The sequence below is a fragment of the Saccoglossus kowalevskii genome, chromosome 21 (assembly GCF_978046115.1).
Source record: "Saccoglossus kowalevskii chromosome 21, keSacKowa6.1, whole genome shotgun sequence".
In the NCBI taxonomy this organism is placed as follows: domain Eukaryota; kingdom Metazoa; phylum Hemichordata; class Enteropneusta; family Harrimaniidae; genus Saccoglossus; species Saccoglossus kowalevskii.
The window spans coordinates 25,942,729-25,960,592 of record NC_140661.1 but is presented as its reverse complement, the minus strand read 5'-3'; the positions used below and the strand labels follow the sequence as shown (position 1 = coordinate 25,960,592).

The 17,864-nt window shown below is 33.8% G+C and overlaps 1 long non-coding RNA gene across 1 annotated transcript; it reads left to right on the top strand.

Moving 5' to 3' along the window:
- Positions 1-14,472: 14,472 nt before the first annotated feature.
- On the top strand, positions 14,473-17,295 carry LOC146729827 (uncharacterized). Its single transcript, XR_014928010.1, has 2 exons — positions 14,473-14,667; positions 16,975-17,295. It is a non-coding gene; the product is annotated as an uncharacterized LOC146729827 (long non-coding RNA).
- The last annotated feature ends 569 nt before the right edge of the window (positions 17,296-17,864 follow it).

Sequence of the window (17,864 nt, the reverse complement as noted above, 5' to 3'; positions counted from 1 at the left end):
ACCGTAACTGCTAACAGTAATATTTAACAGTAGTGTGACAATACACCGTAACTGCTAATAGTAATATTTAACAGTAGTGTGACAATACACCGTAACTGCTAACAGTAATATTTAACAGTAGTGACAATACACCATAACTGCTAATAGTAATATTTAACAGTAGTGTGACAATACACCGTAACTGCTAATAGTAATATTTAACAGTAGTGTGACAATACACCGTAACTGCTAACAGTAATATTTAACAGTAGTGTGACAATACACCATAACTGCTAATAATAATATTTAACAGTAGTGACAATACACCATAACTGCTAATAGTAATATTTAACAGTAGTGTGACAATACACCGTAACTGCTAATAGTAATATTTAACAGTAGTGTGACAATACACCGTAACTGCTAATAGTAATATTTAACAGTAGTGTGACAATACACCGTAACTGCTAATAGTAATATTTAACAGTAGTGACAATACACCGTAACTGCTAACAGTAATATTTAACAGTAGTGTGACAATACACCGTAACTGCTAACAGTAATATTTAACAGTAGTGTGACAATACACCGTAACTGCTAATAGTAATATTTAACAGTAGTGACAATACACCGTAACTGCTAACAGTAATATTTAACAGTAGTGTGACAATACACCGTAACTGCTAACAGTAATATTTAACAGTAGTGTGACAATACACCGTAACTGCTAATAGTAATATTTAACAGTAGTGACAATACACCGTAACTGCTAACAGTAATATTTAACAGTAGTGTGACAATACACCGTAACTGCTAACAGTAATATTTAACAGTAGTGTGACAATACACCGTAACTGCTAATAGTAATATTTAACAGTAGTGTGACAATACCCCATAACTGCTAACAGCAATATTTAACAGTAGTGTGACAATACACCGTAACTGCTAACAGTAATATTTAACAGTAGTGTGACAATACACCGTAACTGCTAATAGTAATATTTAACAGTAGTGTGACAATACACCATAACTGCTAACAGCAATATTTAACAGTAGTGTGACAATACACCGTAACTGCTAATAGTAATATTTAACAGTAGTGTGACAATACACCATAACTGCTAATAGTAATATTTAACAGTAGTGTGACAATACACCGTAACTGCTAATAGTAATATTTAACAGTAGTGTGACAATACACCGTAACTGCTAATAGTAATATTTAACAGTAGTGTGACAATACACCATAACTGCTAACAGCAATATTTAACAGTAGTGTGACAATACACCGTAACTGCTAATAGTAATATTTAACAGTAGTGTGACAATACACCATAACTGCTAACAGTAATATTTAACAGTAGTGTGACAATACACCGTAACTGCTAACAGCAATATTTAACAGTAGTGTGACAATACACCGTAACTGCTAATAGTAATATTTAACAGTAGTGTGACAATACACCATAACTGCTAATAGTAATATTTAACAGTAGTGTGACAATCCACCGTAACTGCTAACAGTAATATTTAACAGTAGTGTGACAATACACCGTAACTGCTAACAGTAATATGTAACAGTAGTGTGACAATACACCGTAACTGCTAACAGTAATATTTAACAGTAGTGTGACAATACACCATAACTGCTAATAGTAATATTTAACAGTAGTGTGACAATCCACCGTAACTGCTAATAGTAATATTTAACAGTAGTGACAATACACCATAACTGCTAACAGTAATATTTAACAGTAGTGTGACAATACACCGTAACTGCTAACAGTAATATTTAACAGTAGTGTGACAATACACCGTAATTGCTAATAGTAATATTTAACAGTAGTGACAATACACCGTAACTGCTAACAGTAATATTTAACAGTAGTGTGACAATACACCGTAACTGCTAACAGTAATATTTAACAGTAGTGTGACAATACACCGTAACTGCTAATAGTAATATTTAACAGTAGTGTGACAATACCCCATAACTGCTAACAGCAATATTTAACAGTAGTGTGACAATACACCGTAACTGCTAACAGTAATATTTAACAGTAGTGTGACAATACACCGTAACTGCTAATAGTAATATTTAACAGTAGTGTGACAATACACCATAACTGCTAACAGCAATATTTAACAGTAGTGTGACAATACACCGTAACTGCTAATAGTAATATTTAACAGTAGTGTGACAATACACCATAACTGCTAATAGTAATATTTAACAGTAGTGTGACAATACACCGTAACTGCTAACAGCAATATTTAACAGTAGTGTGACAATACACCGTAACTGCTAATAGTAATATTTAACAGTAGTGTGACAATACACCATAACTGCTAACAGCAATATTTAACAGTAGTGTGACAATACACCGTAACTGCTAATAGTAATATTTAACAGTAGTGTGACAATACACCATAACTGCTAACAGTAATATTTAACAGTAGTGTGACAATACACCGTAACTGCTAACAGCAATATTTAACAGTAGTGTGACAATACACCGTAACTGCTAACAGTAATATTTAACAGTAGTGTGACAATACACCGTAACTGCTAACAGTAATATTTAACAGTAGTGTGACAATACACCGTAACTGCTAATAGTAATATTTAACAGTAGAGTGACAATACACCGTAACTGCTAATAGTAATATTTAATAGTAGTGTGACAATACACCGAACTGCTAACAGTAATATTTAACAGTAGTGTGACAATACACCGTAACTGCTAACAGTAATATTTAACAGTAGTGACAATACACCATAACTGCTAATAGTAATATTTAACAGTAGTGTGACAATACACCGTAACTGCTAATAGTAATATTTAACAGTAGTGACAATACACCATAACTGCTAACAGTAATATTTAACAGTAGTGTGACAATACACCGTAACTGCTAACAGTAATATTTAACAGTAGTGTGACAATACACCGTAACTGCTAATAGTAATATTTAACAGTAGTGACAATACACCATAACTGCTAACAGTAATATTTAACAGTAGTGTGACAATACACCGTAACTGCTAACAGTAATATTTAACAGTAGTGTGACAATACACCGTAACTGATAATAGTAATAATTAACAGTAGTGTGACAATACACCGTAACTGCTAATAGTAATATTTAACAGTAGTGTGACAATACACCGTAACTGCTAATAGTAATATTTAACAGTAGTGTGACAATACACCGTAACTGCTAATAGTAATATTTAACAGTAGTGTGACAATACACCGTAACTGCTAATAGTAATATTTAACAGTAGTGACAATACACCATAACTGCTAACAGTAATATTTAACAGTAGTGTGACAATACACCGTAACTGCTAATAGTAATATTTAACAGTAGTGTGACAATACACCGTAACTGCTAATAGTAATATTTAACAGTAGTGACAATACACCATAACTGCTAACAGTAATATTTAACAGTAGTGTGACAATACACCGTAACTGCTAACAGTAATATTTAACAGTAGTGTGACAATACACCGTAACTGCTAATAGTAATATTTAACAGTAGTGTGACAATACACCGTAACTGCTAACAGTAATATTTAACAGTAGTGACAATACACCATAACTGCTAATAGTAATATTTAACAGTAGTGTGACAATACACCGTAACTGCTAATAGTAATATTTAACAGTAGTGTGACAATACACCATAACTGCTAACAGTAATATTTAACAGTAGTGTGACAATACACCGTAACTGCTAACAGCAATATTTAACAGTAGTGTGACAATACACCGTTACTGCTAATAGTAATATTTAACAGTAGTGTGACAATACACCATAACTGCTAATAGTAACATTTAACAGTAGTGTGACAATCCACCGTAACTGCTAACAGTAATATTTAACAGTAGTGTGACAATACACCGTAACTGCTAACAGTAATATGTAACAGTAGTGTGACAATACACCGTAACTGCTAACAGTAATATTTAACAGTAGTGTGACAATACACCATAACTGCTAATAGTAATATTTAACAGTAGTGTGACAATCCACCGTAACTGCTAATAGTAATATTTAACAGTAGTGACAATACACCATAACTGCTAACAGTAATATTTAACAGTAGTGTGACAATACACCGTAACTGCTAACAGTAATATTTAACAGTAGTGTGACAATACACCGTAACTGCTAATAGTAATATTTAACAGTAGAGTGACAATACACCGTAACTGCTAATAGTAATATTTAATAGTAGTGTGACAATACACCGAACTGCTAACAGTAATATTTAACAGTAGTGTGACAATACACCGTAACTGCTAACAGTAATATTTAACAGTAGTGACAATACACCATAACTGCTAATAGTAATATTTAACAGTAGTGTGACAATACACCGTAACTGCTAATAGTAATATTTAACAGTAGTGACAATACACCATAACTGCTAACAGTAATATTTAACAGTAGTGTGACAATACACCGTAACTGCTAACAGTAATATTTAACAGTAGTGTGACAATACACCGTAACTGCTAATAGTAATATTTAACAGTAGTGACAATACACCATAACTGCTAACAGTAATATTTAACAGTAGTGTGACAATACACCGTAACTGCTAACAGTAATATTTAACAGTAGTGTGACAATACACCGTAACTGATAATAGTAATAATTAACAGTAGTGTGACAATACACCGTAACTGCTAATAGTAATATTTAACAGTAGTGTGACAATACACCGTAACTGCTAATAGTAATATTTAACAGTAGTGTGACAATACACCGTAACTGCTAATAGTAATATTTAACAGTAGTGTGACAATACACCGTAACTGCTAATAGTAATATTTAACAGTAGTGACAATACACCATAACTGCTAACAGTAATATTTAACAGTAGTGTGACAATACACCGTAACTGCTAATAGTAATATTTAACAGTAGTGTGACAATACACCGTAACTGCTAATAGTAATATTTAACAGTAGTGACAATACACCATAACTGCTAACAGTAATATTTAACAGTAGTGTGACAATACACCGTAACTGCTAACAGTAATATTTAACAGTAGTGTGACAATACACCGTAACTGCTAATAGTAATATTTAACAGTAGTGTGACAATACACCGTAACTGCTAACAGTAATATTTAACAGTAGTGACAATACACCATAACTGCTAATAGTAATATTTAACAGTAGTGTGACAATACACCGTAACTGCTAATAGTAATATTTAACAGTAGTGTGACAATACACCGTAACTGCTAACAGTAATATTTAACAGTAGTGTGACAATACACCATAACTGCTAATAGTAATATTTAACAGTAGTGACAATACACCATAACTGCTAATAGTAATATTTAACAGTAGTGTGACAATACACCGTAACTGCTAATAGTAATATTTAACAGTAGTGTGACAATACACCGTAACTGCTAATAGTAATATTTAACAGTAGTGTGACAATACACCGTAACTGCTAATAGTAATATTTAACAGTAGTGACAATACACCGTAACTGCTAACAGTAATATTTAACAGTAGTGTGACAATACACCGTAACTGCTAACAGTAATATTTAACAGTAGTGTGACAATACACCGTAACTGCTAATAGTAATATTTAACAGTAGTGACAATACACCGTAACTGCTAACAGTAATATTTAACAGTAGTGTGACAATACACCGTAACTGCTAACAGTAATATTTAACAGTAGTGTGACAATACACCGTAACTGCTAATAGTAATATTTAACAGTAGTGACAATACACCGTAACTGCTAACAGTAATATTTAACAGTAGTGTGACAATACACCGTAACTGCTAACAGTAATATTTAACAGTAGTGTGACAATACACCGTAACTGCTAATAGTAATATTTAACAGTAGTGTGACAATACACCATAACTGCTAACAGCAATATTTAACAGTAGTGTGACAATACACCGTAACTGCTAACAGTAATATTTAACAGTAGTGTGACAATACACCGTAACTGCTAATAGTAATATTTAACAGTAGTGTGACAATACACCATAACTGCTAATAGTAATATTTAACAGTAGTGTGACAATACACCGTAACTGCTAATAGTAATATTTAACAGTAGTGTGACAATACACCGTAACTGCTAATAGTAATATTTAACAGTAGTGTGACAATACACCATAACTGCTAACAGCAATATTTAACAGTAGTGTGACAATACACCATAACTGCTAATAGTAATATTTAACAGTAGTGTGACAATACACCGTAACTGCTAATAGTAATATTTAACAGTAGTGTGACAATACACCGTAACTGCTAACAGTAATATTTAACAGTAGTGTGACAATACACCATAACTGCTAATAGTAATATTTAACAGTAGTGACAATACACCATAACTGCTAATAGTAATATTTAACAGTAGTGTGACAATACACCGTAACTGCTAATAGTAATATTTAACAGTAGTGTGACAATACACCGTAACTGCTAATAGTAATATTTAACAGTAGTGTGACAATACACCGTAACTGCTAATAGTAATATTTAACAGTAGTGACAATACACCGTAACTGCTAACAGTAATATTTAACAGTAGTGTGACAATACACCGTAACTGCTAACAGTAATATTTAACAGTAGTGTGACAATACACCGTAACTGCTAATAGTAATATTTAACAGTAGTGACAATACACCGTAACTGCTAACAGTAATATTTAACAGTAGTGTGACAATACACCGTAACTGCTAACAGTAATATTTAACAGTAGTGTGACAATACACCGTAACTGCTAATAGTAATATTTAACAGTAGTGACAATACACCGTAACTGCTAACAGTAATATTTAACAGTAGTGTGACAATACACCGTAACTGCTAACAGTAATATTTAACAGTAGTGTGACAATACACCGTAACTGCTAATAGTAATATTTAACAGTAGTGTGACAATACACCATAACTGCTAACAGCAATATTTAACAGTAGTGTGACAATACACCGTAACTGCTAACAGTAATATTTAACAGTAGTGTGACAATACACCGTAACTGCTAATAGTAATATTTAACAGTAGTGTGACAATACACCATAACTGCTAACAGCAATATTTAACAGTAGTGTGACAATACACCGTAACTGCTAATAGTAATATTTAACAGTAGTGTGACAATACACCATAACTGCTAATAGTAATATTTAACAGTAGTGTGACAATACACCGTAACTGCTAATAGTAATATTTAACAGTAGTGTGACAATACACCGTAACTGCTAATAGTAATATTTAACAGTAGTGTGACAATACACCATAACTGCTAACAGCAATATTTAACAGTAGTGTGACAATACACCATAACTGCTAATAGTAATATTTAACAGTAGTGTGACAATCCACCGTAACTGCTAACAGTAATATTTAACAGTAGTGTGACAATACACCGTAACTGCTAACAGTAATATTTAACAGTAGTGTGACAATACACCATAACTGCTAATAGTAATATTTAACAGTAGTGTGACAATCCACCGTAACTGCTAACAGTAATATTTAACAGTAGTGTGACAATACACCGTAACTGCTAATAGTAATATTTAACAGTAGTGTGACAATACACCATAACTGCTAATAGTAATATTTAACAGTAGTGTGACAATCCACCGTAACTGGTAACAGTAATATTTAACAGTAGTGTGACAATACACCATAACTGCTAATAGTAATATTTAACAGTAGTGTGACAATACACCATAACTGCTAATAGTAATATTTAACAGTAGTGTGACAATACACTATAACTGCTAATAGTAATATTTAACAGTAGTGTGACAATACACCATAACTGCTAATAGTAATATTTAACAGTAGTGTGACAATACACCGTAACTGCTAACAGTAATATTTAACAGTAGTGTGACAATACACAGTAACTGCTAATAGTAATATTTAACAGTAGTGTGACAATACACCGTAACTGCTAATAGTAATATTTAACAGTAGTGTGACAATACACCATAACTGCTAATAGTAATATTTAACAGTAGTGTGACAATCCACCGTAACTGGTAACAGGAATATTTAACAGTAGTGTGACAATACACCGTAACTGGTAACAGTAATATTTAACAGTAGTGTGACAATAATGCGCTTACGTCATTCACACTAACCCCCAACAACAACGCAACAATGTAGTGGCAATAATGCACTAACAGTATTGCTCAGCAGTAACCTTTAACAGTAGTCGGCGCGATAATAAGTTCACATATGTGTATCAAGCTTCTCATTGTAAGTTGTAGTATATAGTTCTACAACACTGCCGTTGAGCATAATAGGAGATGTGGATTTCACATAATCATAGAATAGCGACTACCCAAAGTTAAATCAGTACGTAAATAAAATTGATATGGGCACGATTGACCACCGCTGCTGCTGAATCCCTATTTACCGCTGAGTTGTCAGTCCTTGGTAAATTACATCACTGGTGTGTTGCCATCTTGGAATTTTCCAACGCGGCAACCCGCTAACTTCTGAGTCGGCGAACGGTCGTTCTGCTGAAAGTTGCCTCCCCAGACAGGAACCAAACTTTCACTAAGTGTTCATCTGATACATTTCAGTCGGTTTGAACAGTCTACACCATCATGCAACCTTCTAGTAGTGGCGTGAAGCTAAGCGATTAGGTGCCGTACGCGAGCGCCGGTTCTAGTCATGCACGCAGTACGTGTTTACTATAATTTGAGTATTTACTTTGCCGTTTATTCGGTGTTATTTGCTTACTTTACTTCCTATGTCAACATCAACTATGAGTTTAAAAATTATTTCTCAGTACTTCTCATCAACCAGTGTATTAACACACCTTTTTCTACATTGCTGGGATAAGTGAAATAATACAGACCATTTTAGCCCTCACCAGGACGCTTACTCATTGTGTTACTTGATATTAATTTTATTAGTTCAAAATACTTTTTTAGTTATTTTTGTACTGAAATCCAGTTTCTAATTATGTTTTCTATTTTACTGTTCAGATCACGACACCCTACTGTAACAAGCTTTGACCTATCTATCCAATGTTTTCTTTTGTCTTATTTTCAACATATTCTAGAAGCTCTATTTATCTTCTAAATTATGTTTTTGTAATTAGTTACCAGAATATCTTATGAAAAACTGCTGGTATCACGAAATTATTGAAAGCTCTTTTATTGATGATTATAGACTCCAGAAATAGTGTCATTTATTAGCAGACATCTGGTGAGCTTCAAACTGCAAGCTGGAAAAAAGAAACGGGAGAATAACAGCCACGTTTGGAAAATAAGGATGAAATATTATTTCAATTTGGAAAAACGACTATTCAAACAACAATTTCATAACATTCTCATAACATAAGAAAAATGCGTTCACCTTTTTTGATTATTTCAATATATCAGCAATTGGAGCCTAAGTTAGGGCTGTCATTGCGACCCCTTAGCTCCTTGGTTGTTTATCAACATAGCATTTAACTACAGACCCACATACATGTGAACATTACCAGATTGCGCTAATAGTCGGAATTTGGTTTCTCCTCGCAGCAGTCTTCCAAGTGCAGGTTAGTGTACGATATATGTTTATCAAAACGATATTCTGAAGTGTCTTCTCTGTGAACATTGAGTAGAGCTATTCTTGTTGTGCATTACTACACAGTACTGGACTAATAATACTTTTGTTAACCTTTCAAAATATTTACTCTTTATTAATCGATGTTGAACATCCAATGTGTATTACATTGTTGCAACATGTTGTTTATAAGTGTTTAAACTAATTTGACCGCAATCTACGAATATGTGTCTGCCTGTATGAATGTTTAGTTGTGTGATGTGCTTTTTCCCGTCAATACCTTAAAAAACAATGGCTTAATTGAGATGGTACTTTGTATTAAATTGCATATAACACTTATTCATTGTGTTGCCTATCATCTAGCTGAATCTGCTTAGATGCTAAAACAAGCAGTTGTATAATAAATGTTCAGTAAGCATCAATAGTTTTGAATTTAGAAGCATCTTCTATCATTTATATTATGTGGATCTGTAGTTTTATGCTTTGTGTTAATGTCCACTGGAAAGTATATGTGATATCGTAAATGTCTGTCCTGCCCATTGTCTCCAATCTATATTTTTTACTGTCAATAATAATGAATGAGCTCATAAATTTCGTGATGTTATACACCATCTTATTTTGGCTTGTAAATTTTAATAAAGTCTTCACATAAATTCTTGGTCCATTATTTATAATAACTCTTGATTGAGGCTACACAGATATGTTTTTTAGGGGTTCAAATTCCGCAAACCTAAATCGGAGAACCAATTGAATGACCGCCGTTTTTGCACAGTGCAAGCACCGTCGTACTTCCTTCCGACCATATCTTTATTTTTCACGTGTCTAATACGATATCATTCAAGCATCACGCATAAATCCTAAATGGTATGTGCACGAACATTAGTCTCACAGTTTAGGTTGATATGGTTATTGGATAATGCCCAATATCAGCATTCGGAGTTCGACTCGTTTAATGCGGTTCATATTATTTTAGCTTCTATACACCCCAAATTACCGATATTGGGCGATAATCTCATAATACATTAGTCTTATAAAAGAAGCGTAATATTGGATTCAAACAGGCGTAATTTTGTATTAAATGAATATAATCTAACATCATCTACATAACAACATCTACATTAGACATCATATATTTTTTTTACTAAAATGCATTAATTCAAAATGGCTTTATTTTTCATTAGTTTAATATTAAACTTTTTTAAACACAGATAACAGGCAGACCCGACAACGCTTTTTAGGTAAAAGCATATTAGTCGATATCATAGTGAAAGATCAATGTCTATAAATATTCGTAAAAAGACATAAACTAATCCCAAAGTTGTTGGATGTTAACATGTAGTATGGTCTCAGGAGTAATAAACTCTCCGACATCAGAGAAAAACATGTTTATTGAATTAACTTTTGTTATATGTCATCTATATTACCACGCTTCTATTATTGTATGGTTAAAATATTGCACGGTCATATCAATATACTGCCCCTGTTCTGTGGTGTTTTACAATTTATTTTATACTCAACAAACATCTTTTAATAATAAATATTATTATTAATATCAATACTTTCTGAATAGGCAAATATTGGTGGTCGGATTCCCAGAAGCTATAGTTACATATATCAATGGATAAAGTATGATACAAACAAACACGCAATACTATATTCTTATTTCAGGACCTGCGTTGATTGGCACTAGCGAAGATATGAAGTTGTACACAAAAGGTTATGCTGAGAAAAAGTGGGATGGTCCTGTTCAAAATTCATGCTGTATGATGAGAATTGCAGTTATGCCTGACGGTAGGTTACTTGGAGTCGGTGAAGACAATCAACTATATACTAACATGTCAATTTATGTGACTGTAAGATGGTACAATCATCGCTGTATCCTCAACCACAGGCACAAAACTGATGACTCGTCCCGATGTGAACAGTGAATGGACAACCAGCCGTAAATTCAACGATGTTGTTCGCATTGATGTACTGCCAGACGGCACAGTTTTAGGTATCACTAAAACAGGAGGACTCAAGCGACGTGTTGGTGGAATTGATGGTACATGGCAATACCAGAGAACTTTTCAATTCAACCTGACGGAATCGTACTAGGTATTGAAAAAGGCGGATGTGGTGTTCACGCCCTTGACTTAGAGACTGGTAAATGGGGAGAACAATTACCTGAATCTGAATGTGTAACAGCTATTGTGTCTCCTGGTAATTTGAGTGAGTACAGTGTTCATAATACAACATAATCATTATTTGCATTCTACCTGACGAAAAATAGAAGAGAATATGCAAATGATTGTAATTATTTTTATTGTGTTTTAGAAGTTGGGTAAGCACGTGAACTAAATCTGAACACGCAGAAGTTTTAAAAACTAAGAACTAGTTGTTAGATAAATGAGACCCATGTATATTCCATTTTTTGGTCATTAAATTTGTACTTTTTTGTACTATAAATTTGTACAATTTGATAAATGTTATGGCGCATGTAATCATGAGTTTATATTTCTAATTTAACCATAATTAGCAATATTGTAGAATCTTAAAAAAAAATGTGACATATGTATGTATATGTCTAGGTTGTCAATTGTTTCACTTCCTCTGAATTAATTTAATCTGTATTTGATAGTATCAATAGTTATTTGCCTCCGCAAAAACTGTCGTTTGCATATATTATTACTTTATTTATTAAGTTTCAAGGCAAGGTTAAAATAGGTGAACTATGTATTAATCATATCACCCTTCTGTCTTAGGTGTATGAAACAGAATAATTACTAGCTATAGCAACATATATATTTCTATTTAAAGGATTCCCTGAGCCGACTGAAGAACCAAAAACAGAAGCACCAACCGAGGCCCCAACAGATGCACCAAGCGAGGCTCCAACATATGCACCAACAGAGGCACCAACGAAGGCACCAACGGAGGCTCCAACAGAAGCAACGCCATCACCACCACCTTCGAGTACGTAATCATTCAACATTTAAAACGTTCTGACTGCATTTTAAAGCGCCTTACTATGAGCTACAAATTCCGACTCATGGTATTGGTTGTTATAGTGTAAACATGTGAATGTGTTGCCCATTCGTCGTTCTCGCTTCGCCCATTAAACACGCTTTCATTGGAATATTTTTCATTACCTCGCATGTATGAGCGATGATATATCATTTGCCAAATTATGAAGACCGATATTTCTACATACAATTTAATCTGGTCACATCTTTCTAGTTGAGATAGTGTATGTCAATATATAGATGTGAAACGTCATTGTGATATTCCACATATACCTCAGATTATTATTGGAACGCACACACTTGTCGTTGAATCCCATCTCGAACTAGTGGGGTTTGAATTTGTAAATAAGGTGAAAATGCCTGTAGGCCAATGCATGTGTTTTCATGTAATATATCATACCATCTGCAATTGACACGTCACTGTCTGTTACAGTATAATAAATTGAACAACATCTATATAAAGGTGTATTAAAAGCGATCGTTACTCACGCACATCCCTAAATATATACTTCTGTATTTTTCGAAAACGTCTGTCTATATTGAGTATTAGCTTGATATTACTTTTCAATATACCCGTGCACAACAGAGTGAGTATGACAAGGTCGCTGATGTGGAACTGTTGCAGCTGTTTTATTATCACAAGCAACAGCAAAAGGTAGGGAATTTTTTTCATATTTTCACATTTTATCATACTCTGTGCTCGATAAAGCTACCACTACAGCTTTTCTCACCGGTACCAGTAGTTCCAGTCGCGAGTCGCAAATGACCCGTGAGGAGTACAATTTTTGTCTCAATTTGGTGGCAAAACATTTGAATTTTTCATATGAAAAAAATATAATTTGAACTTAGTTCACATGAAAAGTAGCAAACAACAAATAATCGAACATAGTATGTACATATACATATATTCCAGAAAATATTGCACTAAGGGGAACAGCAAGCCAAATCAGCAATGCTTATAGTGGACCACCTAATTACGCTATTGATGGAAATGACGATTCCATATATCGTCATCACAGGTGTAGTTGTACTGCAAAGGAACAGGACGCTTGGTGGAAACTAGATTTGGGAGAAACATACTCTATATCTGAAGTGGTAATAACAAATCGACAAGATTGTTGTTGTAAGTATATACCAATTAAAAAAATAATACACGGAACGTAATATTATTTTTTCAGTTTTCGTTCTTTGTAAGATGTTTGAAATTAACAATTTGAATCGTAAACTGAAATATACCATATCCATTATTTTTCGAATTGGTGCAATATGTTCATAGATGTAGTTGCTTATTTATAAAATGGTAATCATAATTTCATGTCTAAATAACACAGACTTTAAATATTTCATTTCATTATAGTTTCTTGAAGTAATGTCATTCATCGCCCGTAGGAATCAATATCCCTCAATAAACCCAACACCATAAAAATGCATATTCGATATTTCAGCTGAGAGAATTGACGGAGCTGTGGTGTCAGTTGGTGACAGTTATGATATAAGCCAAAATGATCAATGTGGAGATCAAATAGACTGGAACGCCAACACATATGGAGAGAAGATCACATTTGATTGTCAGCTCAGTGGGCGATATGTTGCCGCACAACTGAAAGATCATAACAACTATCTACAGCTGTGTGAAGTGGAAGTGTTTGGAAAAAAACAATCATCGCCGGGTAAGTAATATCAAAGAAGATGGATGTAAGTGTTCAAGAATTGAGAACTTCATATTTTCGATCATCCAACTGATGATTGCGTGATAATGAATCAATTATTAAAACAAAAACTTTAGTTTCACTAACAGCACAAACATGAAAACACGTATATTTGGCAAAATGTGACATTCTTATAAGATCTAACTAATTGTTACTATGTTGTACTTAAATAGAAAATGTTGCAATAAAAGGAATAGCAAGTCAAATCAGCAATGCTTATAGTGGACCACCTAATTACGCTATTGATGGAAATGATGATTCCATATATCGTCATCGCAGGTGTAGTTGTACTGCAAAGGAACAGGACACTTGGTGGAAACTAGATTTGGGAGAAACATACTCTATATGTCAAGTGATAATAACCAATCGGTAAGATTGTTGTTGTAAGTATATACCAATTAAAAAATAATACATGGAATGCAATAATATTATCACAAATGTTATTCTTTGTAAATCGTTTGATATAAACAATTTGAATCATAAAATAAAATATATGAAAATTTCTGCTTACAACTGTTAAAAGGGGAATTTGGATTATAACAGGAGCTAAATCCAACTTTAAGCTTATAATCGGTCCATTCAGTTAATCGGATTATTTAAAAGTTTCAAAATAACACAAATTAGCCTATGAAAAGGTTAATTTATTACCAACAAATAAATGAATATAAAATCCGTTACAATTCTAAAAAAAAAATCGAATTATTCTTCATAATACGCGCGGTGAACTTTTTTGATTCACTCCGACGACTAAACCATGAATGTCACTTGAGTTTATACATATTCTGGATATTGTACTGAATTAAATAAAAAAATAATAAATAGAACATCAGCGAGCTCGAGATATAAAAATGACAAGTGAGCTGCGGACACAGTCACTTTATTGAAATCTTTGCGTCACACCTCTCAAGGCAGCATCAGTACCGAACGCCAATCTCTTGATTGGAGATTTGTGTTGAAATACAATCATTTTCTATTGCGGTATACGCAAGACGGTGAACAACTTATGTTTTTTAACATCACTTCACCCATCAATTTGTAAAAATCCGTTATTCAAAATCCAAAATAATCACAACCTCATCGGAATCCATTTTCTATTCTTACCCACAAGCCACACCCAGACCAATCATCAAAACGAGCAGTCTGGGCACAGCACAATCCCTCCACAAAGAACTGTTGTCTGGTGTATACTCTGATCATGGAGGTGTTTCTACCTCCATTCTCTGATCGATGCCGTAGACTTCCTGTTTGTAATGATATATTTCACTATCACGTTAAACCAAATAAAAATCATTCTAAACTTACATACTAATACCAAATTGATTCTGAATTCATTGTTCAGGGAGAAAGTAATGACATTTGCAATAATATTCGTCTAGCAGGTCCGGATTGTAACGTTCGGTTGACGAATACAACAGTACTGATTGGACCAGGGAACTGTAATTAGCGTGCTTCAAAATGATAAATCTTGGCCGATCGTACTTTCACAAAGGACCTGTTTATACCGACCAAATATACAGCACCAATTTCACCCAACCTTTCGCTCGCTTCTGCTTTTCAATTATTTTTTACGCACTTTTGTAACCGCTTGTTGAATAACTTCCGTTTTATTTTTTGACCGCGCGAACCCAGAAATATCGCCCGTCTGCTCGGTCGCATTTTAAATACATGGATTTGGAATTTTTTTTCGGAAAAACGCATTAATATGTTTCTTGTTTCTCTGCTCTCTGTTCTAAGGCCCTAGCCCTAGCCCTAGCACTGCCTGTATCACGTAAATGTCATATTTTTGAAACGAGGTAGCAGCCCTTATTCAAACGGAACATAGTCCCGCTCTATCACTGTATCAGCTTGTTGTGGAACGTAACTAGAGGTCATAGTTCAAGTTGCGTTTGCGAACGATAAAAGGGTTGCTTGATTTGAAGTGTCTTTCAGAATTAAATAACGATTAATACTCGTTTTATCCTCAAACGTTAGCATTAAATAGCATTAAAACAACAATATCGAAAACTCATGTGCCAGTGAACAGTTTTTGGACAAACGTGCGAGCAAATATAGTCGTTTTTCGGCCGGAAATTAAGAAATATGCGTTCATTAAAAATGCGATAAAAGCTGGAGATTGGGCGAAATGAATACTGTTCAGTGACTGTTGCCAGTTTATAGCTTGACATGGTAGGCGTTGGTAGTATATGCCGGGAGGGATTCCAGAGAGGGAACAGTCAACCCGCCTTTTACGGGGAAAACGTGAATTATCGACAGATTTATTTCGTTCTTACATGTAATATTAGGTTTTGAGGGCTGATAAGTTTAAAAAAGATTGCTAAATCAACCTAAAAGTATGCGTTTAGAGAAGTTGGTTTGCCAGTACGTAATCGATTGTTAACACCTAGGCTACTTTATTGACATTGGCTGTTTATTTCATGGTTTTGGCACTTAAGGTGGCTGACTAGCAGTGTCGACAACGTGCACAAAAGGAACATTCTGTGCACGTTTTCGACACGAATTAAAAACCAGTTGTAAGCATATATTTCAATATGATTACATGCCATATATATCTTGAATTATGTCTAAATCACACAAACGTTGAATTGAATTATAGTTTATTGAATTTATTTCATAAATTGCCCGCGCACTAATATATTCAATATCTCTCAACACACCCAACACCTTTAAAACATGCATATTCGATATTTCAGCTGAGAGAATTGACGGAGCTGTTGTGTAAGTTGGTGAAAGTTCTGATATAAGCCAAAATACCCAATGTAGAGATCAAATAGACTGGTACGCAAACACATATGGAGAGAAGATCATATTTGAATGTCAGCTCAGTGGGCGTTATGTTGATAATGACAACTATCTACAGCTGTGTGAAGTGGAAGTGTTTGGAGGGAAAGGCATTTCTTGTTCACTGTAGTGGAAACATTAGTAGAATAAACTATATTTGTACAGTGATCGACGGGAATGAAGAATTCACATTATTAAATTAATGTCATTAAAATGGGCGATTCTCAATCAAATTAACATGTCCTTTTGATTAAATTATTGAGTTTTTTTCGGGAACTATTTGTGTTACTTTATGAATCCATTGGTCAATATCGCGAAAACGTTATTACACCGTTTGGTATTTTTGTTTCATTACTAATGTTTACAACTTAATTTCACAAACCCTAATCGCATGTCACTATATTATATTATCATATGACATGGAAAATATTGTTCCATTACGTGACGTGTAAGACGCAATATCACTGCAACTAAGGCACGGTATAAGAACGCTTAGCTCAGTGTTAAGATGATATCTGCTATATTATAAATATGCTATCGGGAACAAATCATCGAACACCAAATCTAAATCGATCGGTCAGTCTCTAATCATTATAGTGTACCTTGTGAAGAATTTGTAAGGTTCAGTACATCTGTTAATTGTGTCAAGATAATTTGACGACTTGTGTATCGCATGGGTTAGATTAAAATGTTTACCGGAAATGTTGCGTTTTATTTAGAACCTAGTTTCCCAAATGATGGTTCAAGTGTTCAAATTGTTGTTTTTTTGTGAATAAAACCTTTTACTAAATAAAGCAAAAAC